Below are 12,116 nucleotides of genomic sequence, written 5' to 3'. Positions count from 1 at the left end.
AAAAAGATTTCAATCGCGATTCCTCCAGCCCCCCCCCCACCATTTTTTTTGAATGCGGCCTTATGCGTACGCGGTATTCTCTCGCTGTCGCCTCTCACTGCATCTGACCAACACCCATAGAAGGTCGCTTTCAAATATCACGCACTGAAGCGATTCCTCCAGCCCCCCCCCCCCACCATTTTTTTTTTGAACGCGGCCTTATGCGTACGCGGTATTCTCTCGCTGTCGCCTCTCACTGCATCTGACCAACACCCATAGAAGGTCGCGTTCAAATATCACGCACTGAAGCAGCCAGTGAGAGGCGACAGTGAGAGAATACCGCGTACGCATAAGAAGACGTCGCCGTACTCTACATCTGATTTTAATACTTTACTTAACTTTACTTTACTTTACTTTATTGCTCAACGACACACTCAAGGAGTGCGGTAAGGCAAAAAACTCGGCAAACACTGGATGGAGCTGCTGCTGGGGGAGGAACTAACGTACAAGAAATAAATTTGGCAAGAGGTAGTTTATCTTTGTGAGTAAAGATATACATGAACTTTTCTCTGTCATTCCAATCAAGAACGCCAGGATTTATACAAACTTGTGGATGAAAATAGACTATCTCGATAAACTCTGTATTTTGGACATTCTATTACAAATTGAAATTCATCCTCAACTAAAGACTTACAATACTTGCAGAATCTTTCATTTGCAGGAACTTTTGGAATTGACCTTCTAACCACTTCTATTTGTAGATTGTGATCCAAAATTCTTAGTTTTGTCAGCCACCTCCTATAGGTAAAAGATCGTATATCTAGCAAGTAATTTTCTAATTCAAATTTTGTCTTAAATAGTCAGTAAGTTCGGAGCTTATTGCTCTGCATTCAACACTTCCTTGTATCATTATGAATGTTTCTCAGCCATGTTCGTTCATGCGTTTCACATAAACTATCATATACATTATTAACTGTGGAATTGATATTGCAAATACAAGACCATATATCACTCCCACTGTAAGAGTTCAAAATGCTTTGTATATAATTATACCAATCTGAATTCAACCTGGATGTTTAAGCAGATCTCAGTAAGATGTCATCTGATAAAACCAATCTATGCCAGTATTTGAGCATGTGCCTTATCACCATAAAGTGAATTGGATATCTACCCAGCTCTCCAACAACACCATCAGATGGTGCATGTTCAGAGACTCCTCGGAAAAATCTATAATAATATATACTAACATCATTGAGAAAGTTACATTTGTCACTAACTTCATGTCCCCATATTTCACAGCCATATGTCATAATAGGAACAATTAAACTATCAAAGAGTGATAATGCAACTTTTACAGAAAGTTAACCATTTTGAAGGCCCTTACGAAGGCTGAAAAGAGCTTTCATTGCCTTAAATTTAAGATTGTGAAAATTACCTTTGAATCTACCATTTGGGGTAATGACAAAAGCAAGGTAACAGTACTCTTTCACTAAGTCAAGAGTCACAGTAACTCCTTTTACAACATGATTACTTTTGTTAAACACAATAACTTTCGTTTTCTTTATGTTAATAGATAATTTCCAATCACGACAAAAACTATAAAGTTTATCTAAGCCGCTTTGTAAGCCTGTTTCAGATTCTGAAATCAATAAAAGATCATCAGCATACATTAGACAATTGATAAGGAGTTTACCAAGTTTGATAGGACTCTGGACAGTCTTGACTGGAACCAAATGTACTGGGAAGATCATTTATAAAAATATTAAACAAAGTTAGACTTAAGTTACATCGTTGCTTAACTCCTAAATTGGAGTCAAATTCTTCAGTAAAGCAGTTGTTACTTTTCACACAATACTTAATATTGTCGTACATGGACTGAATTAAGCTATAAAAATTAAGCCATATTTCTGTTGATCGATAGCAGAACGCAAAACAAGATTATCTGCAATTATTATTAATCAGATTGATGACAATGGTACATGCGCAATGTGTACTGAGTACTGCGGACTGTGGTTATTACGACTTTGGTTCACGTTGAAACTTGAAAGTAGAAATGTCCACGGTAATAAATCAAACATGTTTTGACCGCGGGGTGTCCGGGTACAAGCAGACTTCGCATCGCGACGATTCACGTGTGCTCGACATGCTCTATGCCCCGGGACTGTTTTTCTTGAACGTACGTAGCTTGGGCGCGCGAGGCCGTTCTCACTTATTAGGTTACCGTCTTCATATGGTGTTGTGTGCCGAACATGAAAATGTTTACGCATACAAACTAGTTTTCTGTCAAATAAAAAAGATATTTCTGATAATTAACCGCACATGTTGAGGTTAATATATTTCCCTGCCATTCTTCGCCCATTTTTAGACAGTACAACTATAAACTCGGACGTGCCTAAAAGCATATGGGATACGTTTTTCATGAATTCGCTTTAAGGTTTAGATCGCCAACCTAGAGGACCCGACTAGGACCGACTAGGCCTGGGTTTTTCACTTTGCCGAAAATGTCTACTCGTTGATGTGTTGCAGCACGACGGAACCCGGAAGTAGCTGACTCCATGCAAACGGCCATGACATAGGCTGGTATTACGACGAACCAATATACCTGACTTTATTATTACTGGTATTTTGCTGAAAATCTGGATTTTCGCCATGAATTTATTTTAGCTTGTGTTATGCAAAGTATGGAAAATTGACTTGTCAACGGTAATTTTAATAGTATACAATTAGCGGACATCAGTTTCTAGTGAAATCAGTAAAAACAAGGCAGTATTGCTGAAGGCAATGAGTACTTGGGCCGAGATAGAGTAATTTTGAGGACTGTACTACTATTCAAATATGGTCTTGAATTTCCTCCTGTCAATTAGGCATTTGATTAACTGGTTATTAAACGAAGCAATGGCATGACAACGGCAAAATATGTCTAGCAACTTTTGTGGAGTTTGAGGCAGGGGTTCTTTATTTATAGTGAAATTGCTTAAACTCCTTAAATATTCAAATTACAGTAAATTTCTTTTGTTCTCGATGGTAGATGTCTAATATTTAGATGGGCATATTTAGATTTCTACCCTATAGTTATCCCTATATACCAAAAATCGGACATCCAGCTCTATTGGCTTGCTCAGAATTAGATATGCGAATAATTAATGAGGTAAAATATGTGGTGTCATAAGGTGTCCCATCATACCAAATATGAAGGATGTAGCACTTGTGGTTACTGAGTTGTGGACAAATATATATATTGATGTCAAAGGTCATTGAGGTCACATCACATTTTGTCATAATAATTGTATTGCTAAGTTATTCCTATATACCAAAAATCAGACCTCTAGCTCTATTGGCTCGCTCAAAATAAGATATGTGCATAATTAATGAGGTACAATATATGGTGTCATAAGGTGTCCTATCATACCAAATATGAAGGGTGTAGCACTTGTGGTTACTGAGTTGTGGACAAATATGTATATTTGATGTCAAAGGTCATTGAGGTCACGTGACTTTTGTCAAACAAATTATATTGTTAACTTATCCCTATATACCAAAAATCAGACCTCTAGCTCTATTGGCTCGCTCAAAATTAGACATGCGCATAATTAATGAGGTACAATATGTGGCGTCATAAGGTGTCCCATCATACCAAATATGAAAGGTTTAGCACTTGTGGTTACTGAGTTATGGACAATAATGTATATTTGAGGTCAAAGGTCACCAAGGTCACATGATATTTTGTCAAAATGTCTGAGATATCTGCATGAACTGATGGACTCACTGATGGACTCACGGACGGATATGACCCAATCTATAAGCCCCCTGGACTTTATCCGTGGGGACAAAAAACTGTGTCACTGCATCCTTTAGGCAATATGAATACGATGAGAAACTAAATTTTTATTTTTCTTGGCCTTATACATGAAAGTTATGGAGAACTGCCTTATACATGGGAGTCTATGGAGGTGTAAACTAAAAAGTCCTCTAACACAGCCAAATTCGATCGCATTGTGAAACAAATCGACGTGCATCTGTATGGGGTTGGGTACTATTCTTGTGCAAAGTTTGAAAGAAATTGACCAGGGCATGTCTGAGATATCTGCGTGAACGGACGGACGGACAGACTGACATGACCAAACCTATAACTCCCCCAGGACTTCGTCCGTGGGCACTAAAAACAACGCAACAGTTATTACAGCTACACCGGCGGTAGGTTCACATCCAGAGCCCCGTACGGTCTGCCGCCGTCGCTTGAAAACAATCTCATAAACCTGGCCATATGGGCAACTGTGTGTGAGCAGCTGGATGCTTGACTTCCCGGAGAAGGCGAGCTGTCACGTTCAAGCTCAGGATTATTTGTCGATCAAATTTCAGTAAATTTACCTTACCAGGGCTCGAAATTAGCGGTAGTCCCGCGTCCACAGACCACCAACTTTTCCCTGGGGCTACCAAAGTCCATGAAATGGTAGCCCACACGGACTACCAAAGCCTGGGACAGGAATTTACTTAGTGGGCGACATGATGTTGATCGCTGACGCCACTACACATGCTATACCGACGATCATACAGTCAACCCAGCTGGACACAGAAAGGACATGTCGAATTTGTTGCGACAAACTTTCAATAAAATATCATTTATATCTGAACTGATGTACTTGGATAACAGGCTCGAGAAATGATGGCCAATGAAAATTCATTTTCATATTTATTTAGTCACAATTTATCAATCACAATTGGACACAAAATTATTCAAACTGCAAAGAAAAAGCTGTCGGGCCATCCACACATTTAGCTTTCCGGGGGAAATATAGTCAAAATTGCCACGAAAGTATTAGGAACATGACTGTACCAAGTTGTCATCCTGAAATTCATAGCCAATCTATTTTTAGCCATGTTATGTTTACACGTGTGAGTGAAAAGTCGTTGTCATTGCGTACATCAAAGCTCTGCGTATGTGTGAATAGGTCGTCAAACTTTGAGGCGTCACCGTCGTCCACTACACATGCTATACCGTTCTCCTAAGGCCATGATCAGCAGGTATTGATGTCAAATGACTAGAAAATTCACTCACTGGATAGAATCATGAAAAATAAATCGTTCATTGTCTAGATATAAATAAAATATTCTTTACAAAAAAACCCTCTTCATTCATGCATGGGCTACCAGACCTTGTCGCTGGGCTACCAACTTAAGAAAATGGTAGCCCACTGGGACTACCAGGGTAAAAAGTTAATTTCGAGCCCTGCTTACCTAGATGAAATTTTGTCTATATGCTGAAATTTCGCCGAAGTTTGACAAAATTTCATCGATTTTTCAGGTTCATATCCGACATTTTTGAGTTTTGAGTGCAGACAGAAATAAGTTTTGAGGCAACATGGCTGCGACCCCATGTTGACCCCTAGCCCTGCGTACGATGCTATGTGCTACAGCTAACACACAGCATCGTACGCAGGGCTAGCGAGAGAGTTGCCGACATCGACGGTTATTTACGAGAAGTGAATAAAAGACTGTCATTTTTGGAAGCGATCGAGTAGCTGAGGTAGGCTGGGATACGACTTGGGCCCAAGAAACGCTGAATTTCGGCAGTAATTTGGCTTTTTACGTCAAGTCCCAAAATGGATTTGAAGTCACCGACCCTACGTACGCGTACGGGTCATTGCAGGGCGCGCTGTGGTGTGCGGGGCGATTAGCTGTAGCGGAACACACAGCATCGTACGCAGAGCTAGTTGACCCCAAGTGAAAATGTGTTCGCGATCAAATCTTCCTATATTTTTTTCAGAATTTTCGACAAAATCATTGCTTCTTACATCTTTTGTAAAATATAAAATATTAATATAAAAATGCGATGTGCCATGTCTCCAGATTTCTAAAATATCGTTCGTTGACCGTTCGACGGAATACTCATTTCGCAAACTTGTGACGCAGTTGAAATTCAATACTGACCGCCAAATAATCTTAATGAGACTAATCATTCTAGACATCCTCCAAATTATCCAACCATTCGCGTTAGAGTTCAGCTCGCTTAGAGGATCATAACATTCTTCGGCCTTCGTTTAGATCGATCCTAATCTCTCCCATTTAGGAAATAAATACACAAGCTACCTCGACAAAACTTCGTGCACCATCCAGGACCAAACACACTACAAATCTGTCTTGACGTCATCATCTCCTTACATGGTAATCGGCATACCGTATTTTTTAGCAAAGGAGACACAGAATACGTCGGAGTATTCAGTTTCAAAACGTATTACATTGTGTGATGTTGTCAAAAAAAGGTAATGTTACTGCAGTGGTATAAATTACAAAACACAAAAGTTCAAATCAGTTTATTTTGGACTGGCTTTACCCAACATTTCATATTGTTTCTTATGCCAGATTTGACCACGTGCTTACTGGCGACCCCTTTACATGCAAATTTTGTGTCAAATGGTGTGTTCTCCTGGAAAAACAAACGCACGATTTCTATATGAAGGAGGCGAAATTTGCCCTCAAAACTCGAAACCACCCCTTTATGGGGTGTACCTAGCTGTTTTGAACGAGCTTCTCGAATCTGCAGCTCTATTTCGAAATGATGGTCTGGTTTTCTCAGCTCAAGGATAAGTGTTCTCCATCGCTGTGGGCATTACTATTCTCAACTGGGGGTACAGTTTCCAGTCGTAATGTTTTTCATTGTGTCCGGGATATAAAACGTTTCCTTTTCACAATTTTACTTCGGTTAACACTAGTCCACATCTTGTCAGCGATTAAACATGTTTCAAGTTTAAGTGTTAAATTCTGGTCTCGAGCCCTCTTGTTCGACCAAACTGAAATTACCCCTCTCACTTTGGCTCGTCCAGTGGGTGTAGCAAGGGTCGTGCCATCGCCTAGGAAACGGAGGGTGCATTAATTGTTGCATTTCGATGCCCATTTTGATTATATTCAGAAGATTTTGTGGCAAAAACTCAGATAGAGAAGCATTAATATTCACATCTCACTTATTCAAGACTGGCTGAGAGCAGCACTTCCATTCAGTTAACATCATTACGCCATTTATTATGCCAAGAAAGATGAAGCCAAGGCATTTTGCCCTCCCTGGTCTCAGCCAGGAATGGTTATACCTTACAGAGTTTTTTCCCACGGAATGAAAAACAAATGTACTTGGGCTGAGGCCCAAGTACAATAATTTCAACTGAGTTCTATATTATTCTCCATTTTCATTATTATTATTAACAATTTTTATTGTGTGTCGTAAATTTGTGGCTTGAAGGAACTTTCAACTTCACTTATCAGAATCTTCGATTCATTTTGGTCACTTTCATTTTCACTCTCTTGCCATTGATGTTCATCTGGTAATTCATATTCCCCCTCTATTTCTTCAGTTTCCTCAATTTCACTGTCACAATTCTCATCAACTATCTGCTCATCTTGTATCATATTCATTATTTCAACATTTTTACCTCCCAAAGTTTCATCTTTGCTGGTTTTATTTTCACAATTGACACAATGACATCCAGGTCAACATGTAACCCCCTTCTTTCTGCATGAATATTGCCTATTTTTACATCTTCCTTTGCAATCACATCCCTTTGCATAAAAGGTGACATTTTCTCGCACACTCTCAAGATTCTCATCAGTATCCCAAACAATACTCAGTTTTGTTCCTTCAACTTTAAACCCATAATCATCATATGGGGGCAGCTGGATGTGTGTTTTGTGTGATTGATTCCACAAATTAGATATGAAAGAAACACGTAATCAGTGATACTTTAGTGCTGATGGATTTGGTATACATTCTTCCTCACTTCATCTTTGCTTTGTTCTTACTAAAATGGTGTTCCTTATTTTGAGAAGCCATTTATGATGTATGTCAACTGCATCACCATTGGGATTATTTGATTTTACATGTTTGAATATATCTACAAGACTTATACTCTCATCAACAAATTCACTGTTAAATTTCTTATAGTATGCACATCCAACAAGTCTGTGAAACCCTATTAAACCAGAGGAGCTCTCTGTGTCAGCCAAATTTCCTTCCAGCCAGAAATGAAACTGGAGTACTGAAAGAACGTGTTTAGGAAAGCAGCCTTTCCTAAACCAACAAAAAATGAAATATAATCGCACCCTGTTGCAATAAAAATTATCTGAAAGCATTTGTTTCGTTGTCCATCTGGAATTTCACAGACATCTGGATCTTGTGATATTGAGTCACTTAACTGATTAAGATGCAACCAGGAAATGTGACCTCGGGAACTCATCTGAATGTATATGTCCTTCTCCTTATTGATACCACATTCATCAACATGATTTAGTTCTCCAGATTCAAGGTAGGGGAGCCCAATGCACCATGGTACACACCAGTATCAGGGGATAATATGAGAGGATATTACTGTGTGATGATTTAACAACATGCAGCCATATTCGTGTGTCTGTTTCCTCATGATTTTCACTGAATACAGGATTGTGAACAGCATCTTGTATTTGGGCATTGATAACAAATGGAAATGCCTTGCCTTTGTCATTGCCATCAAATCCCTCTGCAACAAGCAATTCCTGGTTATATACAAGCAAAGGCTTCACCAGTTTTGGAATTTCTGTGCACATCAATTTTATCAGAAGCCTTTTGTTTTTTCTTTCACCCAAAAATATTTGCCATGGCTCTTTGGGAAGGGGAGATTCCAGTAATTCCAGTGTCAGTGAGTCATACACACAACACTTTTTCTTCTTGTTTGTATCCCTTGTCCACTGTTCCAGGACTTTGGGACTTGGATTTGATTGTGACAGAGAATTTGGATCATCAAATAGAAGGTGAACACTAGCATGCCTGAAATTTGGAGTGATCCACCGTCTGATTATATATTGAAAGTAGTCTTTAAATGATTTGTGGTGGCTCCTCATTGGGGCAGTCTGTATAATAAACATGCCCTCAAGAACAACTAGACCAGGCTTCCACTCAGTTTGTTGGGAGTGCATCTACCATGACATTTTCTTATTGATGTCTGGATGTAAGTACCTTGGTAGTGTTGGACTTTGTACCTTGGTGATACATACTACCATCTGCACCACATATGGCCCTGTAATGGTACAAATTGTTTGAACCCATCTATTGCTTGCCCAGTTTTAATTGAAAAAGCAAGTTGCTTTCTTAAACTCAAGTCTACAATTTTTTTTCATGCTGGTCACTGCTTCTGACTTTTCTTTTCACAGTTTTTACTGTAGGGAATGTTTTCAGCCTCGACTGGTGCTTCTGTGCTGGGCAACTTGAGCAATCTAGCAGAAATGTAACTATCACATCCTTTTTTGCCCCCATAATTCCGCTGTTTTCTGTAATGTTATTCAGTGTTTCCGGTAGTTTTTTTTTTTTACCATGCGTATGCCCTCCGCATGAGGTCACTAAAAATGCGTACTAACCTGATTTAAATGCTTACAATGTATTATCCTATCACAGTCTTTAGGTACTAACTGTTGCAAAACATTTCAAAACATACATTGTATTCTAAACAGACCTAACAACTTTTGAAGTGATTTGCGTTTACCAAACAATTATATAGACCAAACAAGTCTAGTACATTTTTCTTTTTACCAAAGCCCTTTCTTGGCTCTACCAAAAACAGGAAATCCATGGTTCAGATATTGTTATATCGCTCCACAGAGTTATAAATCAAAACTAACTATGAAGTCACCGCGCAAAAGTCACAAAGCTCAGAGTCTGATAACAGCTAAAATTTTGCCGGGTCTCTGCGTGCTCTAGAAGCGAAAATCTCTCTAGCCCTTTCATATGGGAAGTCGACGACACGAGGCCCTTCCATCGACAGCAACATCAAGTTATCAACATTGTCATCAGACAGTCTGCTACGCCTTGCCGTTTTGATCCTGTTCTGACAGCTGAAACCCCTTACATGGTACTGAAGACACGGGCATAACGAGTGCAATACATGCCAATTTTCGAAATGCAGGAAACAGTTCTGCGTACTCATTAGTAAGTAAACGACATAACTCGGTGAAATTAGGGTGGCCGTGCCCACGTAACGTGAATGACATCTGTCGAAACTCATTCCGCAGCGAGTGCTCATTCATTACGGGCTGCACGTCCGGGTCACCGTGGTGTGATCCAAAGTGATCGATAAGTGTCTCCAAAGACTCTCACGGAGTTCAGTGTCATGTTCCGGGTATTTACTCCCATTTAAGACTATTTTCAAGTCAAGAAAAACACACCAAATAAATGCCAGACAATTGAAATATTGGGTTTGTACTGTACGAATCAAAGGAGAAAGATGCTAAATATCTCCGATTTTTGCCCTTTCCATCGAATTAAAGGGTAGGTGTGGTAAGTACAGGACATGATGCTGCCACAAACCCAATATTTCAATAGTCTGGCATTTATTTGGTGTGTTTTTCTTGACTTGAATATACAGATGTTGGAATCCCAGTTGCTCCCCTTGTCTCAATATATAGAGGGAGTGAATAAGTCTAACCCTAACCCTAACCCTAACTTAAGCCTAACCCTAACCCTAACCCTAACCATCGGAAATACGTATCAACAAACAAACAAACAAATAAATAAATAAAATAAATAAATAAATAAATAAACAATCAAACAAAAAATAAATAAACTGCTCTTTATTGACAAATATTAACAAAACAGCTTTTCGCTGTTATGTTATTAAAAATAACAAATAAACAAACACAAACACATACACACAAACAAACAGACACAAATAAACAACGAGTACGAGTCCCCTGTGGTCCATGTTCAAAATTAACTGCTTGGTCACCATGTGTTTGGGACTCCCTAACAAAGTGATAAGTAGTTTCATGTAAAATGACACCGACAATTTTTTAAAGTCGTATTTGACTATATGTATGCTCATGTTGGCTTGTGCTCGCTGGCTAGTGGTCTAGGGGGATCTATGACTTCGATAGTTGAAAATGGGGAATACGAATCCAAAATGTAGAGTTGTATAGTTGAAAATGTGGAGTTCGAAAGTTGAATGTGTTGAGTTCGAAAGTTGAAAATTGGGAGTTCGAAAGTTGAATGTGTAGAGTTCGAAAGTTGAAAATTGGGAGTTCGAAAGTTGAAAATGTAGAGTTGTATAGTTGAAAATTGGGAGTTCAAAAGTTGAAAATGTGGAGTTGTATAGTTGAAAATTGGGAGATTGAATGTTGAATGTTGAGTTGTATAGTTGAAAATTGGGAGATTGAATGTTGAATGTTGAGTTGTATAGTTGAAAATTGGGAGTTCGAATATTGGCCTTGATTACGCGCCATATACATGTCGTGGCCACGAATGAGTATTGCTTAAATTTGTTTCAGTAAGCCGTCTGCTGTAGTATTATCGCGACTTTCCATCCCCGAACTCTAACATTATAGCTGGCCCGTTGTCATGAACACCGCGCACTGCTCTGTCGAGAGAGCCACAGTACAGAGCACGGCAAAGTCGTCATTCTCGAGTTTTTATTAACATAGCGTAGTCGCTCGTATCTGACCGCCGAGTACAGTAAAAGGTTAAAAATGTTGTTGACAGCTTTGCGGTATTGCATTACTTTATCGACCTTGTGACTAGCATCATAGCTTGTGAACAATGCAGTGGACGTTAATGAGATACATTCAGTCTTCGTAGAGGAGCAGCAACTCCGTTTTTGCGACCAGTCATGACTGATGCGCCGTCCGACCCGAGTCCAATCACTTTGTCAATATTTATGCCCTTGTCTGCAAGAACGGACGTTATTTTATCGGTCACAACTTCCGCGGTACCATTTAACATAGTGTAATTACCGGGAAATACTGTTCGTTGGCTACCTCTGTCGACAAATCTGATGAACAATAGTATTTTTTTCTGGACGGTTACGTTGACAGTTTCGTCGCACAAAATGCCGGCAAATGGCGACTCTGAAATCTTCCGTGAAATTTCCTCCCGGAGAGTATCGGCGAGTGCAGATTGTAGTGATCCTACACTTTCTTAGTGTGAGTAAGTGCCAGTGGCAAGCGCCTCTTAGCCATTTTCCCGCTGTAGTTCAATCAGGGAAAGAAACTTTCTGTTGGATATGTCCTCTCAGTTTGTGACAACAAATTGGACTGACATGATGCTCTGTATGGGAGCTAAATTGCTAAATTATCCAGCAGTTCCGGTGATGGTTAATGGATGGCAGTTTTAACGCTCAAGTTTATTAATG

Source organism: Ptychodera flava, chromosome 6 (genome assembly GCF_041260155.1).
Source record: "Ptychodera flava strain L36383 chromosome 6, AS_Pfla_20210202, whole genome shotgun sequence".
NCBI lineage: Eukaryota > Metazoa > Hemichordata > Enteropneusta > Ptychoderidae > Ptychodera > Ptychodera flava.
The sequence above is the reverse complement of the archived record's forward strand: the minus strand, read 5'-3'. Positions refer to the sequence as shown.